The 24,375-nt window shown below is 39.4% G+C and overlaps 1 long non-coding RNA gene across 1 annotated transcript; it reads left to right on the forward strand.

The window, feature by feature from the left end:
• Positions 1 to 1,958: 1,958 nt before the first annotated feature.
• LOC125165200 (uncharacterized) lies at positions 1,959 to 12,982 on the forward strand. Its single transcript, XR_007152015.1, has 3 exons — positions 1,959 to 2,161; positions 11,393 to 11,486; positions 12,848 to 12,982. It is a non-coding gene; the product is annotated as an uncharacterized LOC125165200 (long non-coding RNA).
• The last annotated feature ends 11,393 nt before the right edge of the window (positions 12,983 to 24,375 follow it).

Below are 24,375 nucleotides of genomic sequence, written 5' to 3' on the forward strand. Positions count from 1 at the left end.
ATATCTGTACTGGTTTGTTCATATAGGATTTGTCTTTTCTGATGTGTGTTGGTCAATATCAGTTTTCAAGACGTGGAACCAGGTTGGCATTTATCCACTTGGCCTTTTGTGGGTTAGGACACCAGAAGAACATGAACTTGGACCCAGAATAGCTGAGTTCTAGGCCAGCCCCTCACGTTACTTCCTGGGTGTTTTGAGCGAGACACCTTATCTATGAACTTGGATTATGTTCTTTACCCTCTTGTCACTTCATTCATAGCAACATTCACCAAAGCCCTGTAACTCTGTCGTATTAACCAGTGCTATAATACTCGTGATCTTAACAAATAAGCCTCTAAATTTTAGCGGTGTAAAACAGTACAAGTTTATATCTTGTTGGAGGTGAACGGTCCATTATGGGTATTCCCGTTTTAGCAAGAAAAGGTAGACCTCAGTTCCACAAGTCATTCATCCATCTTCGACTCCTGGCTTCCAAGGGCATTCCCAAGGGAGGCCATTTCCTGGCCAGTCAGCTAAACGTGGGAAAGAGCCCGGAGGAGCCCGCTGGGGAGGCGTTTACGGCTCAGTCTGGAATGGCATATGTTATTTCCTCTTACATCCTTAGATAGAATTTAGTCGCAAGAGAGGCTGAATAATGCAGTTTCACGCAGATCTCCTTCTCCGTCCCACAGGCAACTTGAGCAATGTTGGTTTTGGGAAAATGCTCTTTGAGCTTCTTCTGTGGTGGCTTTAAGGAGTCTGACCTCTTAGGCCTGTCGTGTCCAGGAAGGGCACGTCTGAGAGATACAGTTTTAGAGGCAATGTCGGTCTTTATCATTTTGGATGTTTCCAGCAATTGGTTTAAACAATAAGGGCATTTCTTATCTGTTAGGATGTCCTTGGAACCACAGTAGAGGGGACGGCCATCTCGCCAGCGCAACCCAACGAAAAGCCCCTAGTAGCTGCCAGAACGAATCACAGGTCAACCAATCGCCGAGCGACAGCATGACCTGACGCGAAAAAGGCCCACCCGGACCTAAACCCGGAACCGCTGCAGCTTAAAAATCCCGCCCCACCACACCTGGGGGCGACATCCCTGACTCCTCCCTCTCTCTCTCCCTGAGTCAGGGAACCTTGCCCGAGACCTTAGTTCCCAAATAAAGCCTTTGACTGCTAAAATTTTTTAGCATCTGACTCCTATCTTTACCCTGCCTTATGCCTGACCCTAACATTTGGTGCCAAAACCCGGGAGGAGGTAGTAGCTCGCCTCCCTTGGCTGAGCTCCCTCCTCGCCAAGCCAGAGGCCATCACCCTACTCTCAAGCGCCTACAGGAGCCGGTAAGTAGGACAGACCCCTCCTTCCCTCCTCCAACTACGGCTGACACCCACGAGAGACGTCTGGCAAGTCAGTCTCCTTTCCTCCGCACTCCCCGAGGCCCCTTATTGCAGCGCGGGGGACGCCTCGCCCTGCCACGCCAATGGGGAGTAACGAGTCTAAACCGCCTCCATCTCTTACCCCCCTCCAACGTCCGTTAAAAACTTCCGGCTCCTGGGCTTACAAGGCAAACTTCGTCTAACCGGCTCTTCCGCCTTCGCACTGTAGTCTGGCCTCAGTACAAATTAGATAATGATTCTCAATGGCCACCCGAGGGGTCTTTACAATACCAAGTTTTAACCGATCTGGACACTTTCTGCCCTCGTCGGGGAAAATGGGGAGAAATACCCCACGTCATGGCCTTTTGGGACCTCAGGTCTCGCCCCACCCTATGTTCCTCCTGCCCCTCTGCACGCGTGCTCCTTGCCCGCCCGCAACCCTCCCCCCCGCCATGACCCCACCTCACCCACTTCCCCGATCTCCGACCCGTTGGAGGATCTAGCCACGCCGCCCGCCGGCCCTCGCCCCCCTCCGTACTCCCAACCCCCAGCCGTCCTGCCCTCGCCTCCCATATCATCCGGAACTCGTGCTCAGGCCCCTCCCAGCGAACAGACCCCAGCTGCCATCTTACCTCTCCGCAAGGTGGCAGGGCCTGAAGGCCTGGTTTGCGTTCACGTCCCCTTCTCCCTCCAAGACTTATCCGCCATCAAAAAGCGGCTAGGGTCATTCTCGGCTGACCCCACCCAATACATTAAGGAATTCCAATACCTTGCCCAAGCCTACAGTCTCACGTGGCATGACATCCAGGTAATCCTCACCCCTACCCTCACCCCTGAGGAGAGGGAGCGCATCCAGGCCGCTGCCAGGGAACATGCAGACCAAACCCACATGACCGACCCCACTATGCCTGTAGGGGCCGATGCTGTCGTGGCGGCCGACCCCAAACGGAGCTACCAACATGCAGGCAAACCAAATGTTAGGGTCAGGCGTAAGGCAGGGTAAAGATAGGAGTCAGAGGCTAAAAAATTGTAGCAGTCAAAGGCTTTATTTGGGAACTAAGGTGTCGCTTGGTGATTGGTTGACCTCCGATTCGTTCTGGCAACTACTAGGGGCTTTTCGCTGGGTTGTGCTGACAAGATGGCCGTCCCCTCTACTGTGGTTCCAAGGACGTCCTAGCACTAACATAACAGTATCCAGAAGCATGACAGTTATAGAGCTTGTTAATTTCGAGGTTCAAGGGTGTCCTTAAGAACCTAAGTCCTCTTCCTCATTCTGTTTTGCTCATCCCCAGAGCATGAGCGTTGTGCTTGTGTTTGGTCACAGGCCACACAACCAGGCAAAACAAGATCCTGGGGAAGAAGGAAGCTGCCTCTTTCTGTGCATCTCTTCTAAGAGGGAAGAAACCTTTTCCAGAAGACCCCCAACAGATTTCCTCATAAGTCGCATTTCTCAGGCCCGTGTCTGAATCAATCACTGGCGAGAGGATCAGTAATGCAGTAATTGGCTTAGACCAATCTGGACTCACTATGGGGCTGGGAATGGGGCCAGCCTCTTCTCAGAGAACATTGTCGTGTGGGAGTTTATGTGGGGTTTACTTTGTCAGTTTGTTTTGTTTTGTTTTGTTTTGTTTCGTCTTAAACAAAAGTTTCCTTAGGAAGAAGCATAATGTGATGGCAGGGATGTTTGGATGTTGGGTAGCTGACATTAACCTTGGGTGTTGAGTTTTTCTGCTGGAGCAAATTAGTTTCTGGAGACCATACTTTCTGGATGGAAAACAAACTCATAAGGAATTGTTTTTCTGGTTTTAATCCATTTATGTTAAAAGCTTTATAATACCGCACAGGGGAAGTCCAAAGGTATTTGATATATTTAAAAAAAAATTTTTTTAATGTTTATTTATTTTTGAAAGACAGAGACGGAGCACAAACAAGGGAGGGGCAGAGAGAGAGGGAGACACAGAATCTGAAGCAGGCTCCAGTCTCCAAGCTGTCAGCGCAGAGTCCAATGCAAGGCTCAAACTTACCAACTGTAAGATCGTGACCTGAGCTGAAGTTGGATGCTTAACCCACTGAGCCACCCAGGTGCCCCTTGCTAAACACACACACACACACACACACACACACACACACACACACACACACATATATATGTATACACATTATATATAAATAAATATATATATATAAATTGTTTTGATGTTTATTTACTTTTGAGGGAGAGCAGGGGAGGGGCAGAGAGAGATTGAGACCCAGAATCTGAAGTAGCTACAGGCTCCGAGCTGTCAGCACAGACCCCAACACGGGGCTCAAACCCACAAACCATGAGATCATGACCTGAGCCAAAGTCGGACGCTTAATGGACTGAGCCATCCGGGCACCTGTGAGATATTTGATATTTTAAAAATTACCTTTATTTCAATAGGGTACAAATATGTGAGTATTATCTTTTGGGGGGAATCCACTATCTCTGATCACTGTTTCTGTATGAGTAGGAGATGACTGACTGGTAATGACTGAGGAGTGTAATCAAACATCTTGACTTAATAAAAGTTATGGGAGGGGCATCTGGGTGGCTCAGTTGGTTAAGCATCCAACTCTTGATTTTGGCTCAGGTCATGATCTCAGGGTTCATGGGATCAAGCCCCGCACTGAGCTCTGGGCTGACAGCGTGGAGCCTGCTTGGAATTCTCTCTCGCGCCTTTTCTCTCTGCCCCTCCCAACCCCTGTCTCTTTCTCTCTCAAACAAACATTAAAAACAGTTATAGGAAGTTTAGATAGGCTTTGCATTACTGATAACCTAAAATTCATCATATATAAGATTGTGCATCAAATGTGGCTTAGAGGTTCAGTGCCATTGTCCTCTCATTGCACCCTGCATGCTTACCACTGAAAATAAGCACCATTTTCATTCCCATTGTAAAATAGCCACACTATGTACTCAAAAGAGGAACAAAGCAGTGTAGACATCCACTAATATACCATTTATAAATAAATCATCAGTACTGAATTATTGCCCGAACTGGTATTTTCCTATGGTGGAATTTAAGAGTAAGTTTTGGAGAAGATTTGAAGCAATCACTTTTGTCTTAATCTTTAGTCAGGTTCTCCTCTTGCTTCACCACTGTTTATCACTTTGGTGAGATCATTTCAGTGTCCGTAGGCCTTAGATTTACATGGGTAAACTGATACAAAGTAATAAAATTGAAGTAGGTGATCGCCGCCTTGTCCTGCCGGGATTCCGTCATCTTCCGGAAGTTGCTTCCATGGGATTCCTTTGTGAGGTCTGCCACCTTTTAACACGTCATTCCCTGTTCAAGTGTCAGCCTTGCTTTCCTGTTTACTCTTTGCACGATATCAAACAGAGAGTCACTGAGGGTGAGGACTGGTCCAGCACACAGGAGAACGCAAGCTTTGGTGTTGGTCTGGAGAAAGATAGAGAGGCTGGAAAAATACTCAGAATATTGTGGTCACAGGGGAATAGCTGGACGGAAAACGAAAGACTGCCTGCCAAAATGCAGTTAAGTGCTGACGTTTATCGGACAATGCACTAAGACGACATGCTGCTTTGTACACATTCCACTTTCAACTATTAAAATAAAGATCTTCTAATTTGGGAAGAAGTAAATCACACTTTTTTCTTAAAATCATCTTAAATTTTTTTGTTTAATGTGTATTTATTTTTAAGAGAGACACAGAGCATGAGTGGGGAAGGGGCAGAAAGAGAGGGAAACAATACGAAGCAGGCTCTGGGCTCCGGGCTGTCAGAACAGAGCCCGATGCTGGGCTCGAACCCACGAACCGTGAGATCATGACCTGAGCTGAAGTCAGATGCTTAACCGACTGAGCCACCCAGGGGCCCCTTGAAATCATCTTTTAATTTTTTTCTGAAATCCGAGTGTAATACAGGTCTATCAGTTGGCCCTACAATAAACCGAAGGATTTCCTCCATTTTTTTTGCCTTCTCTCCTTCCTTCCTGTAGGTCTTCCCTTCTTCCCTTCCTCCCAGTAGTATTTTTTTTTTCCAAAATGTCCCTAGCAAGGCCTTCTTGAAATTACTCTGAAAAACATCTCTCTCTTCTGGATAAACTCAGTAGTATAATTCTCTCAAATTGTTTATTTTGAAGTTGCACGTTTTCCAAAACGCACGTCCTCATCATCAAATCCAGTGGTTGGTTACCGATCCGGGATTTTAGTGGTGTTCCTGCAACCGCGGAGAATCTGCGCCTAAAGGATGAGTCGCTCATTAAGTTCAGGCCTGACCACGAAATTGCACATCCTGTTTCCTGACAAGACAGTTCTCCCATCGGATGCTAGAAAAGAAAAAAAAAAAGAATTTTATGAAGCCAATTGTTGAGTGGGAGCGAGCGTCAGATTCACCGTAGAAGAGATACTCGAACGGGAAAGCATTAGGGATGTCGCCCTGTGTTAGAACTCCACATTCATTGCTAAGTCATCAGACACCAACACTGATACCATTACAAACAGCAAAAGAAGAGAACAACACTCCTCAGCTCTGGTAACGGTAGCCCTTGCCCCCTTAGGGTCAGGGAGAAAGAGAGATGTAAGTACGGAGAAGAGGACTTTGTGGGGAGGCAGAAGGGTCACATAAAGAATGGTCTAACCCAGCTTGGAGGAGGATTATATGACTGGCATTGTTAAAATGACAATGCATGGGGATAGTAAAAGAAGAGACCAGATTTTACTCAGTTTTATCATTTCTTTAAGGTTTCTACGGCCAATGACATTATTGCCTACACATTAGGTGGAGTGCTCCCACCACCCTGCCTTCTCCCCACACCGGGTACACCACGGCTCCCAATAGTTTCAACTGTGATTTCTGAGTAACTTCACATTCTGCATATCCAATGCTGCATATGGCTGAAAAGATTTGGGTGGGTTTGCAGCCAATATGGAATCACAATATGAAAGACCGAGTTGCTTCGCTCCTGTGATTATAACCCCTGCCCTGTATAAGGACTCCCTCTCACCCCACCCAAAATGGTGTCACCATTGAGGGGAGAAAAAAGGGAGGGCCTGACCCCTGATGTAGCACCTGACTATTACTTAATTCCCAATAGAGTTTTCTTGCTGAGGAAAACAGATTTCTTCAGAAAAAATGTAAGTGAAATGGCATTAGACAACAGACAAACTCAGACTATTTATAAGGGTGCTTGACATTCAAAAATTTGGTCTTCAGTCTGTCAAACGAGGTGAGGAATTTCACCGTGACCTTTGGGAAATTTTCAGCCTTTTAGCCAGGAACATCAGTGTAAACAAACTGAGTTAATATTCAAATGGAAAAAATAAGAAAGCTTCCTATGACCATTCACATTTGTACGTAAACAACACATCTCCAGAAAACGTGTAGACTAACCATCTGGAGATTTAGTTATCTTGTTGACATAGGCGAAATCAATAGGCATTTACAGAAATTGTGATGAACCCTTTCTGTGGGCCTTCGTCTTTGGCACAGTGCCCCCCCCCTTTGCTGAGCAGCTGTGAAACTTAGGGAAATCTTTATCCTGTTGTATTGAACTAATCTCTATCTTCCTCCTACATAGCCTGCAGTCTTCATGAGGACAATGCCTATTACCCTCAGGTCTTGTACCTTCAGTTTCTAGCAGGATAACTAACGTATAATAAACATACAATAGCATAATACACACTTAATTCATCCCCGAATGGCCCTCCTAGTGTGATAGAAGTATAAAAAAACGAAAACAAAAACAAAAAACAAAAACAAAACAACAACAAAAAAAACTAAGGAAGAAAGGAGAAATATAACTGTCACTAAGGATAAGACATAACAAATTACTTTTGAGCCTTAGGTTTAGTCCTTGTGGTTGGTGACACGGGTCTATGCTCCCATTTGCCTTATATCCATTGCCCTTTGTGGTGGTTGTTCCGAAGCATCTCTTTGGCCCTTCCGGCTGCCCTGTTGCCAGCCTCAGCTCTCCTGGGATTATCAGATTGTCTGCACCTTGGAGTAGATCTTGCTCATTCTCAGTGCTGTGTGTTTCTGATCACTGATTGTCTTTTTGATGATTTTCAGGACCTAAACAAAAAGTTTATTAGAGCTGGAGTGTATATTCAAGGGCAGGAATGGCAAAAGATGAGCTGATAGAATGAACAGGTGCATGAATATAAGGAAGCCTGGAAACCAGTTTCCTTCAACACGCTAACTGAACAAAGACTTCTTGAATCACCAAAATGTGCAAAGCCCTCCTAGGCAAGCTGTACAGGGCTGCTACTTTCATGGAGCTTATACTGTAGGGGGAATTAGAGAGTTGGAGCACTTTCCTCAGAGCAATGGGGAGTTACTAAAGTGCTATAAGAACAGATTGGGTTTTAGAATATAGCCATGCTGCAGTGTAGTGAATGAGCTGGAAGGCGTAAGAGTGAAGACTGAGTGATCCTTCAGGAGGCTGAAACAGTTGAGCCATGACAAGAGCAGCCTGGACCAGGGTACTATGGACGGGGATGGTAGAAAATGAAAATATTCGTGAGTTACCCGCAAGTGAAAATAGAAATGATGCGGTGATAGAGTCAATGTGGATATGTAGGCTAAAAACAGATAGTGTACCTCCTGAATGCATTTACAAAGATAAGCATGAAAGCAATGACAATAATATTTCTGGGTGATGGCGATACACCATAACAGATTATCTGGACCCTGGACACAGATACAACTATTCAAGTCCCTCAGATCCCTACTCTGTCACCTGTGAATGGCATTAGCTTGGCCAACTTATTTAACCACTGTACACTTTAGCCTTCTCATCTGTATAGGGATAAGATGGGACAAGAAAAGCTCACACCTTGCAGGCTATTGTGGGGATTAAGTGGAATACATTAATAGAAGCAGGATGCATATTGTATGGAGTGTTACACAAGATTTATTAGATGTGCTTCCTGCTTTCAAAATAGCTAAAGTGAAAGGAGGTACATAATTACTTGAAAGTAAAACAGAGATAATTAACTTAAATTAATTTGCATATATTTAAAAGCTGTACCTAAGTATATACAGATATGCTTAGATATTATTCATATGATTATAGACACTAAAAAGGATACAGTTTGGGGGGAGAAATTTACAACACTAGGCAGAAAAACTTAGCTTTGTTGAATGTTTATCATAAGCTAAATATTATGCTTGTGATTTTATACTCATTATTTCATTTAATTACTAAGGAATCCTGTGACATAGATATATCTTACTCACTATTACTGATATTAGAACTGAGACTCAGAGGATTAGGAATTCCTCGAATTTGAAAGCAGTCCTACCTACTTGAAAGCCTCACTTGATTCTGCTATTTGGACTGCTCTGTCTTTCTGTGTTCTTAGAGTATCTTGGATATTTCCTTGTTATGAAACATTATCTATTGACTTTTCTTACTTTGCCTATTCGTGTATCCAGGGAAAATATTCCACTGCCTATGTCAGCTTTGCCCCTGGAGAAAAAAGGCCTTTGCTTAATGATTTCCCTTCTCTTGGTGGGAAGGGAGGTCTTTGTATAACCAGCAAAATTCAAAGGCCTTCTCTTCAGGAAATGAATGTAGAAGGAAGACGTTAGAACATGAGACTCAAAAGGAAAAACATGGGGGGCCTGGGTGGCTCAGTTGGTTGAGTGTCTGACTCTTGATTTTGGCTCAGGTCATGATCCCAGGGGGTTGGGATCGAGGCCTGTGTCAGGCTCCACACTGAGCGTGGAGCTTGCTTGAGATTCTATCTCTCCTCTCTCATTGTCTCTCCCTCTGCCCCTCTACTCCCACCTCTCTGTCTCTCTCTCTAAAGTAACTTAAAAAATTAAATTACGTTAAAAAAAAAAAAAAAGGAAAAACATGGCCTACAAAATATTGTTTTCAGGTCTTTTGAGATTTCATTCAATTTACATTTCATTCATTTAAACTCTGGCCTGTTTGGTCAGAGGGATCAAACTTAGCAACCAGCTCTACTCTCAATTTCTCAGTCATTTCTTGTTTTGTGGAGTATAGTGCTTCCCTGATGACAAGACAGCCTCAGCATATATTTCTTTTACAAAATAAACCACACACACACATACACATGCAAATTCCATATTTTTTCACTTTTATCAAAGCGGAATCAAATGGTGCATAGACCTTATGATGAAAAGCAAAAATCCCTGCCCTACCTTTTCCTGCTCCCAGGCTCACTCCTGAGGGACGACCCCCGTCATTTCTTCTTGAATATTTCTCCGTATCTCTAAATGATATTTATAGAGCTCTATTTCAGGATTACCCACATTAGACCAAAGTCTCTTTTTATTGCTTCTTTAATGGTCCCACAAAATTAAGTCAATTTGTTTCATAAAACAACTTTTAATTATAGTTATCTCTTTAAAATAAAATAAATATATGTTATTAAAAATATTAAAATGTATATAATCAATGGCAATAAAAATAGCTACCATTTACATTAATTATAATATAATTTTAGTGCTAAATGGATTTACTCAATTCATTTAACCATCCCCCACTGGTACATACTTGGCCTGACTACAAATTTCTGCCTTTGTAAATGATGCTGAATAAGCAAAAACTATTGCTAAATTTGAGTGCACACATACACTGTTTCCTCGAAAAAGTTTCTGGTAATATAATTCCTGGCACGGTTTTTATTTTAATTTGTTTTGTTTATTCTTTTTCATTTTAGTTTCTGAAACATTTTGTTAAACTTCTGTCCAGAAAGTCTGCACCAACCTATTTTTCTTCCATAACATAAATCAGCAAATTTTTCTGTAATGGGCCAGAAAGTAAATATTTTAGGCTTATGGGCCAAAAGGCAAAATTGAGAATATTAGTCAGGTTTTTGTATAGCAAGAGAGGAATATACATTTCCATACATTTTTAATTAATAGAATTCAAAATTAATGATAATAATATAATTTATATAACATGAAGCTACTAATGAAAAGAATGAATTTTTTTTGGGGGGTAATAACATTTTGCTCAATTGGATATGGTAGGAAAAATAAAGAATGACCCTACAAATATGTCCACACCCTAACCCTTGTGTCCTTTAACTATGCTGTATAGCAAAAGGGAAGTTGCAGATATAATTGATCTTATGGGTGTTAATATAGGGATAATGGCTTAGTTTATCCAGGTGGGCCTATTCTAATTAAATGAGCTCTTTTGTTATTTAAGTTTATTTACTTATTTTTGAGAAAGGAGAGAGAGAGAGAGGCAGAAAGCAGAGACAGAATCCCAAGAAGGTTCCATATGGTCAGTGTGGAGCCCAGCACAGGGCTCAAACTCACGAACCATGAGATCCTGAGATCATGACCTGAGCTAAGTCAAGAGTCCAATGCTAAGAGTCCAATGCTCAACTGACTGAGCCACCCAGACACCCCTTAAATGAGCTCTTAAAAGCAGAGAGAATGCTTTAGGCTAAAGTCAGAGAGATGCAGGGAAGGAGAAGTAGAGATTGGAAGTGTGAGAGGGAGCTGACCTGTGGTTGGTGGCTCCTGTGGAGGGGCCACATTGAAAGCATGAGAAAGAATGTGGAGAGTATTGTGGCCCCTGGCTGATAGTCATAAAGGAAATGAGGGCTCCAATTCCACACCCATACAAACTGCGATTGACCAACAATCTAAATGAGCTTAGAAGTGGAATCACTCCCAGAGTTTCCAGAAAGGAACATAGCTTTGCTGACATCTTGATTTTGGCCTGTGAGATTTGCAGCTGCAAATCTGACTTATAAAGCTGTAGCTTATAAAGCTGTGAGATAATAAGTGAGTATTATTTTAAGTCACTAAGTTGTGGTCATTTGGGGTTTCAGATTTAGTGTTCTCAATCATCAAAACTGATTGCACATGTCCACCTGTTAATGTTGATCTGTAATGAGATTTTGTGTATATTTCCTCTATGAAATGCGTTTTCCCAAAGAGAGGAACTGATACTGATGACCATCCACAACCACGTTATTTTAACGCATATAGTTAATCTCTTGGAAGGAATTGATTGATTCTATTAGATTCTCATCTTGATATTTACTTTACATCATTACATTGCAGAGGAATCATGTCCAATTGAAGGTTCTATAGAAGCTCCTCATTTGCACCATTCAATGGATTATAAAATGTGCATTTCCTTTGCACATTCATGAAGGTAAGAAAAATGCTGTTGTAAGCTTACTTTTAGCCCACCACCAATTTGTATAAAAAGATCTAGCTTATTGTTTTAACTTATGACAGCACAGGTCTTCTAAAGCACTTTGATATTACTTGTGATTCAAACAACATCAGTGTTGTGGAAATAACTCCGTGCATATTTTTGCCACCATCAGTTATAACACATCTTAGCAGATTCCACTTCAGGTTGTTGTAAATGAGTGTTTACTCACTGTGTTTGAAAATATTCTCATCTGTATTTGCTCTACACAGATTATTTACATGGGTAATTTTTCAGTCACTTCAAACTCATCATTGACTTCACTAATAAGCAATAACCAACTAGTATTGTCAGTATCTTTGGACTAATCAAGAGCCAAGGAAAACCACTTGAGGTAATTTACCTTGTTTTTAATTGACTATTTGCTTCCCATGTTTTCAATTTTTTGAGCAGCTGTTCTTGGCAAATAGTTGACAATGTTAACTACTTTCTCTGGCTACATTTCTTCATATGATAAGTCAACATTGGTAAGTGTGTTCTCTTGATTGGCTAATAAATGAGCTGCTCAAATATTTAATTGCAGCCTCATATTTTTTTTTTAATTTTTGTGAATAAATTCTGTTGTAATGAGATATTTTAAACTTTTCTTTTTTCTGATTATTGCTTTCCCATCATGGGAGATGTGATAAGTGCATAATCTAGAAATATCAACATTTATTAGTATTGTTATAGTGTTACTGCTTAATACAAAAATATTTTGCCATCTAATTTGATACCGAAATAATCCCTTTACTGTACCTTAAGACTGAGTTAATTATTCAGGGGCGCCTGGTGGCTCAGTCAGTTAAGTGTCTGACTCTTGATTTCGGCTTAGGTCATAATCTCAAGATTATGAGATCAAGTCCTGCATCCAGTTCTGTGCTGAGTGTGGATCCTGCTTCAGATTCTCTTTCTCTCTCTCTCTCTCTCTCTCTCTCTTGCTCTCTGCCCCTCCCCCCCTAAAAAAAAAGACTGAATTATTCAAAGTCTAGTTTTTTCTTCTCTTATTTTTATATCGTATATAATCGTAATAAAACAAATGTTATAGTACAGCAATGTGCATAACACCAGAAATGTTGTAGAATAATAATTGTGATTTATAGTGAACCAAGCAGCTGTGCAAAGCAGTGAGCAGGCAGCATATGGTCTGTATCACAGCTACTCAACTCTCCTGTTGGCACACGACAGTAGCCACAGGCAATGTGAGATGACTGTGTGCCCATATTCTAATAACTGTAATTAGGGTCACTAACATTTAAGTTTCATAGAATTTTCACACACCATAAATGACTGCTTTTCTTTTGATTTTACTTCCACAGTCAAAAAAGGAAAAACTCATTCTTAGCTCATAATCTGTATAACAACAGATAGAAGTCTGGATTGGACCTTTGGGCTAGAGTTTGCAGACTCCTGTACTAGAAGAATATCTTTTAATAAAAAGATCAAAATTTTCAAGTAAACTGAAACCACTAAATATTCATCATCTCTTTCTTTTCGTGGTTTACGTCAGTAGGAAATAGCAGGGAAGAATGGGGACTTTAGAGGAGAAAGGAAAAGCTATGTTCACTTTTTTCTCAGGGCAAGTCTCCTTACAAATGAACAGCCTAGTATTTAAATCATTGGAATGGGACACATGGCAATTGCTGTCAATTCTACTTCCGTCACTTACTCACCTCCTTCTACATCCCTCCCTGTTCCCCTCTACACCTGCCCTCATGTAGTGATGTAACACTGTGCTTGTGAATGATGTTAATCATAATAAGTAACATTTACCGGGACCTCTATTAAGAGCCAGGACCTTTGAATATACTGTTTTACTTAACCCTCACAGAAGTCCTGGGTGGGCAGTTTTCATTGTTACACATTTCTAGAGTAAACTGAGGCTCCAAGAAGATATATTACTTACTTAAGGTCTCATAGCCACTAGATGGCAGAGCCTGGATTCAAATCCAGATCTACCTTGCTTCAAAGCCCATATAATGATTCTAAAGAGAAAGGGGATAAGGGAAATGAAAAAGTCACAACTATCTAAAAAGAATTAGCCTGCTGTTTTGTGACCTATCATTTCCTTCAGCTCAATTATTAATGAGTTAAGCATCTAAGACAACTGTCAGTTATAATGTGTATGTATTTCTACTGTCAATGGAACTGTTATATGGTAGCCTCTTATGAAGTTAGATCTCAGATAAAGTATATAATATACAGAACATAATGATACAACTCCTTTGTTAAAATATAAATGCTATTTTACAATATGTAACCCAGTGGGCTGCAATAAATTGAGAGTACAATAATTATGTGTGTTTCAAAATCAGAATAATTTTTTGAGTGGGCATATTAGGTTACAAGACTATCAAGAGAAAACTCAGGATCCTGAATGCCTTGTCATCTCATAAGAAATTTCACAGGGAAGAATTCAGTGTTTGGTTGATCAGATAAAACATGAAACAATATTTTTTATATTTTTCGAAGGTCCCCATCGATAACATTTCCATGTCCCCCAGTTGGAAGGTTGGGTCTCTCCAGTCAATATTGATTGATTTGCCTCATTTAGCATAGTTTAGCTGCTCAACAAATATGTCGATTTGATTTAAGAAAATCTATTTTATGAAAACCCCAAGTTCCATAATGGGTAAGTGATTTATAGTTTACAATGCTTCCTTTCTTCATAAAAGCAATTGACTTTTTGGCCTCTGTTTAATGACTATCATTCAATTGCATTAAAGATGACCATGCAATGTATCGAACAGAATCGATGCATATAATGAATACTCATAAGTCTGGATGATTGTATAAATGTGAATATGAATTGTTGAAGATGACTTATTATTTCAAAGCCATAATCAAAAATCCAGTGAAGTCCAACATATCCTGTAAGAACATCATTAAGTGTTTGAGATACTAAACACTCTATGGTATTAGTGTAGTGGAAATGTATGTATTTCACAAAGTCAAAAGTACCTGTATTTACTCCAAATATATAGGCTTTACCCAAATATCTGGCTTTAAAAAAACATGGGCAGCTATCACTCCGATGCAAGTTTGCCCATGTTGAAGACAGAGCTGTACTGATGCTGTAATAGGATGAAATTAATAGTAGCAAGGCCAGATAAGGTGGAAATTTCCAGAAGACTAATATTAACTAAATGATAATGAAAGCAGAACAATTCACAATGTACTTATTCTGGGACAGACATGGTTTTAAGGATGCTCTAAATATTATTTTTTTAATGCTGTCCATAATATTAGACTCTGAAACTCTGGGAAGTTATTTTTACTAATTAAGTGGTGGATCAGTTGGTCTCCAAAAAACAAGGAAGAATCACTACTATCTATACCCAGGTAGAACTTATTGTTTTAACAGATTCTAATGATTTGTAATAAAATGTCAACACATTTTAACGTATTTAATCATTGTAAAGACAACTAATAATCGTATTTATGTAAGATATGATTGGAATTCAGTGAGAATGAACATACAGATTATTGGTTTAATTTTGGCACTCATTGTCATAACCCCCTTGTTGAATTGTGCTTTTGTGTGAAATTTTGTAATTTTTTTGTTCTCAAATTTGAATTTCCTTCATCTGCAAATAGAGTAGATATCTCTAAGTTAGCAGGTTGAGAAAAATCTTTTCATTGTGACAGCATTCAATGCATTTATCAATTGCATTAGTAATTCTTATTCCCAATGTATAAATTACAATTTTTTGTCTCATATGTATTCCATCTTATGCCTTCCATGTTGATTATAGCTTATTACTTGTTCACATCCTGCACTACCACAAGATTACTTCACTTCTCTTTTCATTTTTATCTGTTCTCTCTCTTTTTTTAATATTGTCCATCTGCCTTCTTTGATACAGAAGTTGTTTAGGTTGAAGAGTCAATTTTATATATCCTTTAATGTTTCATCACTATTTTTCTGTAGTTTCTCCGAGTTATTTCACAAATTTTAGTCTATTTAATACCTTGTAGCATATTAAACTTTGACTTAGTTAATAAATATCCAGAACCTTTACTGTTACTATAAAAAATAATTATCTGTTTTTTTTAATTATTGTCTGTTTAAAGTTAAAATAGGTAAAAAGTTAGAAATTGCAAACTTACTTATGAATGATATTAAGTAAGTATGCATTCAGAAATATACATAAATCTTATAGTTAATATCCATTGCTATCTTTTGTATCGATATTTGTAAATTAACAAGAGTCATCTTTGCATGATCATCGAATATTTGATTGGAGGGAAAGTCATTCCCAGGGAAGCTTATGAAAATATTGTTCCTTCATAGAAAATAGCTGCTGTCTTCAAAGGCTACTTAACTTACATTGTCTTTAATCATCATAGCAATCCTGCCAAGCAAGTATTTTTAGTGCCATTTTGCAGCAGGCTCAGAGAGGTCATCCTGTAAGAATTAACTATGTGAGGATTTGACCTGAGATTTGCCTGATGTGAAAGCCTATGATTTTTCTGCACTAGGATGCAAAAAAAGAAAAAAATCTCAGAAAGGGAAAAAATAACTATTTCATGAGAAAATCAGGTTGCCAGGGGCTGCAGAATCCCTATCTCTCATCATCTGTCTGCGCATGGGGCTGGCCACTCAATAAGGCAGGCAATAAATCATAACACAGAATGGGCAGTGGTACCTAACTGGAATCTGTAAATGTTTGAACTGTTAAAAGAACTCCTGTGTAATATTCTTCAACTGTCCCACTTCAGCCTTACCTTTGATTGCCTTATTCTTGACAGAAGTGGTCATAATAGTGTGTTCAGCCATCCTTTAAAAGAGCATTCTCCCATAGTATTTAAATACAGTCAATTTTCCACAGCTTTAATTCACACCAAATTTTCAGTTGCACACTCATTATATAAACAAGTGTCCAGCATAACCACTTTTTCTATTAAAATTTTCTTGAAAATTGTGCAGTAAGCAATTTCTGATAGTGCCTGTATTAGGAAAGTTGGCCATCTCCTTTTGGGTTGACTGTATCCAACAGCAAGATAAATCTGGGCAAAATTATCATTTAGGACAACTGAGATGAGAGAAAATGTGGATAAACAGAATCTTTATATTTTAGCACATTGTAGTTACTTGATTTAATCTTTTAGAATTTTGGGAGCTTTTACTATCCTTCACCTAAAACAAAAGCATTATTATTTTTTGCATTATTCAACATCTGGTGATGTCCATAATAAAAATGAAACTATACGAGACATGCTTCAGAGTATAGAGCAGTGGTGCTCAAAGTATGGACCTCAATCAGTCAGCTAAGCATTACCTTGGAGATTGTTAGATGTGCAAATTCTCAGGCTCCAACCCAGATGGACTGAATCCGAATCTCTGCAACGATTCTGGGGCGGGGCACTGGAATCTGTGTTTAACCAAGCTCTGCAGGTGATTCTGATGCATGAGGGGTATTGTGGAACACCATTACATGAGATCCTTAGACTCGCAGCATCAGAGTTACCTGAGGCCCACACTGCAGCCTACCGAAGCAGAAATTATATTTTCTTTAAAAAAATTGTTTTAATGTTTATTTATTTTTGAGAGAGAGGGAGAGAGTGGGGGTGGGCGGCAGAGAGGGGGAGACACAGAATCTGAAGCAGGTTGCAGGCTCTGAGCTGTCAGCACAGAGCCTGATGTGCAGCCAGAACTCACAAGCAGCGAGATCATGACCTGAGCCAAAGTCAGACGCCCAACTGACTGAGCCATCCAGGCACCCCAGAAATTATATTTTAACATCACTGTGTTACGAGTTCACACACTAAATAAAGACCTAAATAATATCGCACCAGACAGCCAACTCCAATATATCCCATACATGTCTCCTGTCCTAAAATTCCTGATGTTCTATCTACGGTGAACAAAATTGACTCTCTCTGAGTTTGATAATTTTAATTCTAATCTTGCCATTCCACATATATGGAAAATGACCTAGAGGGGAATTAAAGTAGTAATCCACTGATGGGCTAAGTCTAGTGACAACGGTTCTTCTCTCTTCTGTAGATGGTGTGGAGCTCATACCAGCTCTTCCATATTGGTGTACAATATTTGTGCCATTGACCTTGCCAAGTGCTAGATTATCCACTTCTTTTAATCTTTTGGAGTAAAGCATTGAAGCCTTTGTCAACGTACAGCCAGGGAATTCATTACTTCTCCATCAGTTAGCATGGAGACTAGAATTAATTTATAAGATAATAAGCTGTGATGAAAGCATCATTGGTTATGAGTCACAGGTCTACTACTCAGCCCTGGTATAACTACGCATAATTTGTGATTTTTGAGAGTCCACAGGCTGCTCTGAGGCTTACTTTATTGGTCTGAGAAATATGAAAAAAAATGAATAATTTAAAGTTGTCTTGAATTCTAACTCAATGGTTCAGTAATCACTTCAGTTACTTAGATGACTAAAATGAAGTCATCAAATAGGTTTGCTTGGATAAGGAGTCAGGCAAGGAAAGATTCAGTGTGAAGGGGGAAGTCAGTGCAGATACACTGTGCAGGCAGGTGCCAAGAGACGGCACCAATCCTCTTTCCTGGCATGTGAATGGGCTTTAATGGGGCCACCAAGGCGAGATCCTTTCATGGACTCTTTTCTGTAAGCACTGGTGTTTGTGTGCCTGGTTTCCGCTTCCTTGTTTGAATTTTGGGACTATACGTACTATCCACTCACCATGATTTCTGGCTCTGTTAGTGGGATTCATGCTCTCTTTTCCCCTTTCTGAGATGTGTTGGGCCCAGGCAGTGCTGGGGACACTGAAAGCAGCTATCCCCAGGTACAACAGACTTCTCTGGCTTGCTTCATTTAATAAAAATCGTTCTGGCACTATCATAAAACCTTTCATCCTTGAGTCTTAAATTATTTCACAAACATTTATTCTTATAGAATTCCTGCAAGGCACACATTATAGAGTCACAGATTGATGCAGACTTGGAGATAAAGAACTTCAGAGATCATTCACTTCAAATCACTTCATTTTTCAGGTGAAAAAATTGAAATCCCAAAAGGTGAAGTGACTTACCCAAGCGGTTCTCTTTTTTTAAAAATGTGGATACAAGACAGTTAGGTGGATAAACCCCAAGCCATAGAATGCATTTTGAATTATTGTATACAGTAAACTTCAAATTTTTATTTACTAGCCTTGGGAGGAAATTCACTCAATCTTTTGAAAGGTAGCCCTAAGGGTTGGACAAGTGGATAGAGATGGGTTACTAAAATGATGTGTCAGTAATGAATAATGCTTATTTATTTTTATTTGTTTTTAATGTTTATATGTTTATTTTGAGAAAGAGAGGGAACAAGTGGGGGGAGAGGGACAGAGGAAGAGAGAGAATCCCAAGCAGTCTCCATGCCATGTAGAGAGCCTGACATGGGGCTCAATTCCATGAACCAGTGGGATCATGACCTGAGCCGAAGTCGAGAGTTGGATGCTTACCTGACTGAACCACCCAGGTGCCCCCTTAATGAGTGATGATTTAAAGTAGTATATTAGTGAGCAGAAGAAACAACGTTATCGTTACTCATTTAATTTGATGGTACAGAATAGGAAAAACTGCTAGAAATGACTCTCTCTTTATCAAATCTGACAACCTCTTCTCCTGTCTTTAATCCTAGAGAGAGCCAAACACTTCTTACTCCTTTGTCACCCCCTCTCCCCCCTCCACATATTAATCATCTGCCACTTTAAAGGATGAAGGGGTTAGGATGGAGAATAAAGAAATTGATCTAGAAACAGACCTACTGATGAACAAGATAACTGCAGAACCCTTTGCACCTTTTCAGAGAAGGGAAAATGACACAAAAGCTATTGAGATAATATTTATCCCATGGGTGCAGGGCATTTTCAAGGATTCAAAGCTGTCATCTGAGAGTTCACAGACAGCAGGAATATATCTTATGTATACTCATGCCTACCCCAAAGTTAATGACACTAAATGCATGATAGTGGTGCAAATGAAGTGCTATGGAAGCACAGGGAAAACATATGGATTTGAGATGGATGGATGGCTTTGGGAAGACTGGGGAAAGAATTCAAAGTGAAACTAGAAAAAAAATGGTAGGTAAAAATGAGATTGATAGGAAAGGGCATTCCAGATAAAAAGGAATCTATTTTACTAGAAGCATCATTTTTCTTCTTTCCTGAAAGACAAAAACAAGTAGAAGAGAGTCCCAGGGATGAATGACAGTATGATGATAGAGCCAAAGGACTAATTTGTGGAAAATAATGCAAGCAAATGAAGATACAAATCATGACTAGTGACAATGAGAAAGTTCCACTTGAGTGAACTTATTTGGAGCATTGGGGGAAATTTTACTGCTGGATGGATGGATAAAATGAAGAAGGGAAATAGGGTTATGTTACAGAGAAAATGGACAAATACTGAGATTAAGTAGAAGACAGGAAGGTTGCAAAGGTCCCACTTAATGTTGTGTAATACAATCAACTAAGAACAGCATTGACAGAACATTAGAAGACATGTGGATTTGCCCAAACCGTAAAATGATTTTACCTGTCTAAATTCTTAGGACTACTTTTTTAAAGCTGTCTTTTCCAGGAGATATGATTGAATCTAGAAATGTGTATCTCAAAGGATAATACAATTGAAGAGATCTGATTGATGGTCTAAGAAAATGAGAATTAAGGTAATATGATAAATCTGAGTACATGATGTAATATTTGAAGATAAATGTGGTATTCCCCACCTTGAAATCATAGCCAGTTAGAGCAAAGAGTGACGTTAGGGATTTTTATTGATATGCATAACAGCATAGATGAGTCTCAAAATAACTATATTGAGTGAAAAAAGCCACACCGCCCCTCCCCCACCATGAAAGAGTACAGACTTTATGATTTAATTTTTGTAGAACTCTAGAAAGAGCAAACTCTAAGAACAGAAAATGGATATGCTTGGGATTTCTTGGGGATGAGGGCAGGGTAGGCTACATTATAAAGGCACATAATGAAACTTTTGGTTGTTACGGATGTATATGTTCAGTGTCTTGGTGTATAGTTTAATAGGAGTGTGTGTGTGTCAAAGCTTATCAAATTGTACACTTTATACATGTGTATTCTCTTGTATGCCACTTATGCCTCAATAAAGTAGTTAAAAAAAAAAGAGATAGTATGAATGACAGGAGATCTATTTGCACCCAGAATATATAGTAATTTGGCAAAACTTTCCTTGGATAGCACCTAAGACCATATGCCTATCTGACAATATCTCTTCTTCCTGCGGAACGGGGGAAATTACTAGTGATTTTTTAAAAAGGAAATATGCCTTTTATATCTCTATAAAAATAGAGTATTTTTGCAATTCATTTGTAGAGCAGGAAGGCCCAGGACCTGTTTTCAAGATGCCTGTTCTCTGATGCCAGCTATGGCTCTGACTTACTCTGGATTTTGGAACTTAATCTCATTTTATGACGTGCAAAATGGAAATTAAAATATCTATGCCATACTTCACAGACATAAAAAAGATGAAATTATTTAAAAATATTTAGAATATTTTTGTTGGTACTGTGCAAGCCTATAGGGATACAAAGATAAATAGGATAGGTTTCTTTTTCTCTAGATGCCTGTATTTTCTCCTCCCGATAGATGATAGATAGAGATGCAAATCAAGTGTAAGATACTCTGAATTTTATAATTATGTTGTGAACCGAATACAGGAGAGGTACCGAGGAGGAAGGATCTAAATATCTGAGGGTCGAGCAAGTAACATCTCAGTTGGTCTTGAAGAAATAGTTTAGCGAATAGAGATTCCACCAAGAAGCATGTGCAAAAGCATACAGACATAAGGGGACGTAGGACTCAGAAGATGTCTTTGAAGTTCAATTTTCTTGGAGGACAGGGCAAGTGTGAAAGGCTGTTGAATGATGAATCTGAGGACAGTGGAGAGCAATATTGAGATGGCCTTTCTGTGCTACCTTGGAAAATGTAGAGAATTTAGACCAAAGGGAACCAGTTGAGTTTCTAGGCATGAGAATATGTAACCAATATAAAAGTAGCATAAATATATTTTGCACTAGACAGGTAAAAAATAAATAAGTGAATATGCTAAAAAATCAGTGAAAAAACAATTTATTGATTAAATATTTGACTTTTCCTATGGATACTTTTGGAGTTATATAAATAAAAATTGATGCATGAGTGTAACAAAACTGTCCACAATTTTATTCCCTGTTAAGATGCTTTTGCAGTATAAATCTAGATTCATTCTTAACAACTAGTTAAGTGATTATTATATTTCTTTGTTTTTTAATTTAAAGGTTTGATAGTAGTGACTTACCATAAATCAAAGACTGTTTTCTTAGGAAAATATTGACTAAATTTAGTTTTCTCTTGGGAAATAAAGGCTTGTAAAATGTAAGTGTGCTGAAGAAATGCAAGCACAGTTAAAAAAGGAATGGTATTAATGACATTGTAACCGAGAAAATGGCTTATTAAAGCAAAGCAAAATAATTAATAGATCTTTTCCAATTGTATGCAGTAGAAAACTGGATGAATGGTACTCTTACTGAAGTCAGTTCTTTGCTTGGCCTTGAAAGTTTCCAGCATTACTTATGGAAACAATATTTATATCTATTTTCTCAGTTTCCTAATGACAGTGTTGCTGTTTCAGTGTGGACTTTGGTGGTCGGAAGGACTGAATTTAGCCCATATCGTGAGCAATTCTTGCTGGGTAACTTTAAGCAAATTATTGGACCTCTCTAATGCTCAATTTCTCCATTGTCAAATGAGAATAATAATATTCAAGTTACAGGGTTGTTACAATGGTCAGGTGAAACAGGGATTCTAAAATACTTAGCATAGTGTTTGACTTATAGGAAACCCTCAGTAAAAATTAGGTGTTTTTGTTGTTCTTGTTATCTGGACTTGTTGGGACTGGCAGATCAATATGGGACCAATTTTCCTGTTTATACTGAGTACGTGTATAGCCCTATGGTGAGTGGAATAAAGCACCACATTGAAAATCGGGAAATCTAGCTCTTGCCACAGCTCCGACCTTAGTGAGCTGTGTGACTTTGAAAGCATAATAGGATGTCACTGATTCTTTTCATGTACAAGATGAGGGAGCTGGACCCTTTATTAGATTTTAAAAATGCATTTGAATAATCTAGAGATTCAGGGATTTCCTTTGTTGACGCACACTGAAACGGAGAAAAGGGAGAGGAGAACAGATGGGATCCAACTATCCAGCTTTGCTTCAATATCTGAGCTAACTACTGTTTAGTTTTGGATCACCTGGACGGATTTTGCTTGAACAAAGCATCCCACAGCTATGAAAGTTTGCAAACCACCATATTTTGTAATTTCAGATGTTCCATTAGCTATATAGTTTTGCAAATGTGTTTGACTACTTGTAAGATCTGAATCACTGACAAAGTCCAAAATGTTTTCATGCTAAAGATGGAAATAATTACATTTTCTTGTTAGGATAGAGAAATCAATATATGTGCCAAATATGATGATTAACAGTTTTATGTAAATTTAATCCCTATAAAAATCTTGTAAAAGAGGCATCGTTATCTCATTTGAAAGATATGACAAGGAAACCAATACCCAGGAAGTTTAAATCATACCATAAATGATCAATTTGGAATTTAAACTTAAATATAGGAAACTCTAAATATTATGATCATTCCTTTGCAGTTAGTAAATCCCTAATGAAAAAGTCAATAATACAGTAATAAATAGCCCAAGGTATCATTCAACCCACTTTTAAGAAGTCCACCTTGGGTCTCTGAATTGTTAATTGAACAAGTTTTCTCTGAGCACTTACTCTGTGTCTAGCACCTTAGAGCATAGGAAGATAAGTAGTTCAGAGCTCCTGCCCTCTAAAGGCTTATAAATTAGCCCTTAATACAAAGACGGGAAGATAGGCCCTTAATAGGAAGCTAATATAAGAATAAACACAAGTATATGGTCCAGTTTAGGTTCGCTGGGAAAAGGAAAGATCAAAGATAATAAACACAGAAGGTAAGTATAGTTCATTTGCAAATAGTAACAGTTCATCTTTCTAGGTATATGTGAATAGGGTGAGTCTGGCCCAGTCCTGAAACAGGAGAAGGGGCAGGTAGCTAACTCAATATAAATTTCAGAAGGAGAAGGTAGTGGCGAGCAGAGAAGGAGCTATGTTAACAATTTAAGTCATTGGTTAGTAACCTGCCTGTGATCTGTACACCAGACCAGCCAGGTCTTAGGGCCATGACCTGCATTTCTTTTTTAAGGCTGCCAGCTACCCTCACCCAAACTGGAGTTCACAGACATGGGGAAAAGACCAGGAGCAAACACACACTGAGGACATCTTCAAGTATCAAGTATCCCACGGCTTCAGGGCACCTGGGTGGCTCAGTCAGGTAAATGTCCGACTCTTGGTTTCAGCTCAGGTCATGAGCTCATGGTGTGTGGGATAGAGCTCCGCGTATGGCTCTGCACTGACAGCTCAGAGCCTGCTTGGGATTCTCTTTCTCCCTCTCTCCACTCCTCCCCTGCTCTCTCTCAAAATAAATAAATAATCTTAAAAAAAAGAAAGTCACGGTTTCACACTAAAACTATCGCAGCAAGAAGGAATGAAATTTTGATGCAAGGTACAAAATAGCAAACAAAAGAGTTGCTTTGCTTCAAAGGAAAAAAAAGTGCAGGCTAAATAGTCAGGTGAAGTAACTGGAGTTTCATGATGATAAAATTGATGCTTCCCTTGGCCAAATTACACTTATGTCCGATGCTATCTATTGCCACCTGGTGCTTGCACAAAGACAGTGACACAACCCTTTTCGACACAAATCCTTTCTCGGTTTGGAGAAACTCTAGAACTGTCCTTATTCTATCTGAGTGGCTT

The sequence above is a fragment of the Prionailurus viverrinus genome, chromosome B2 (assembly GCF_022837055.1).
Source record: "Prionailurus viverrinus isolate Anna chromosome B2, UM_Priviv_1.0, whole genome shotgun sequence".
NCBI lineage: Eukaryota > Metazoa > Chordata > Mammalia > Carnivora > Felidae > Prionailurus > Prionailurus viverrinus.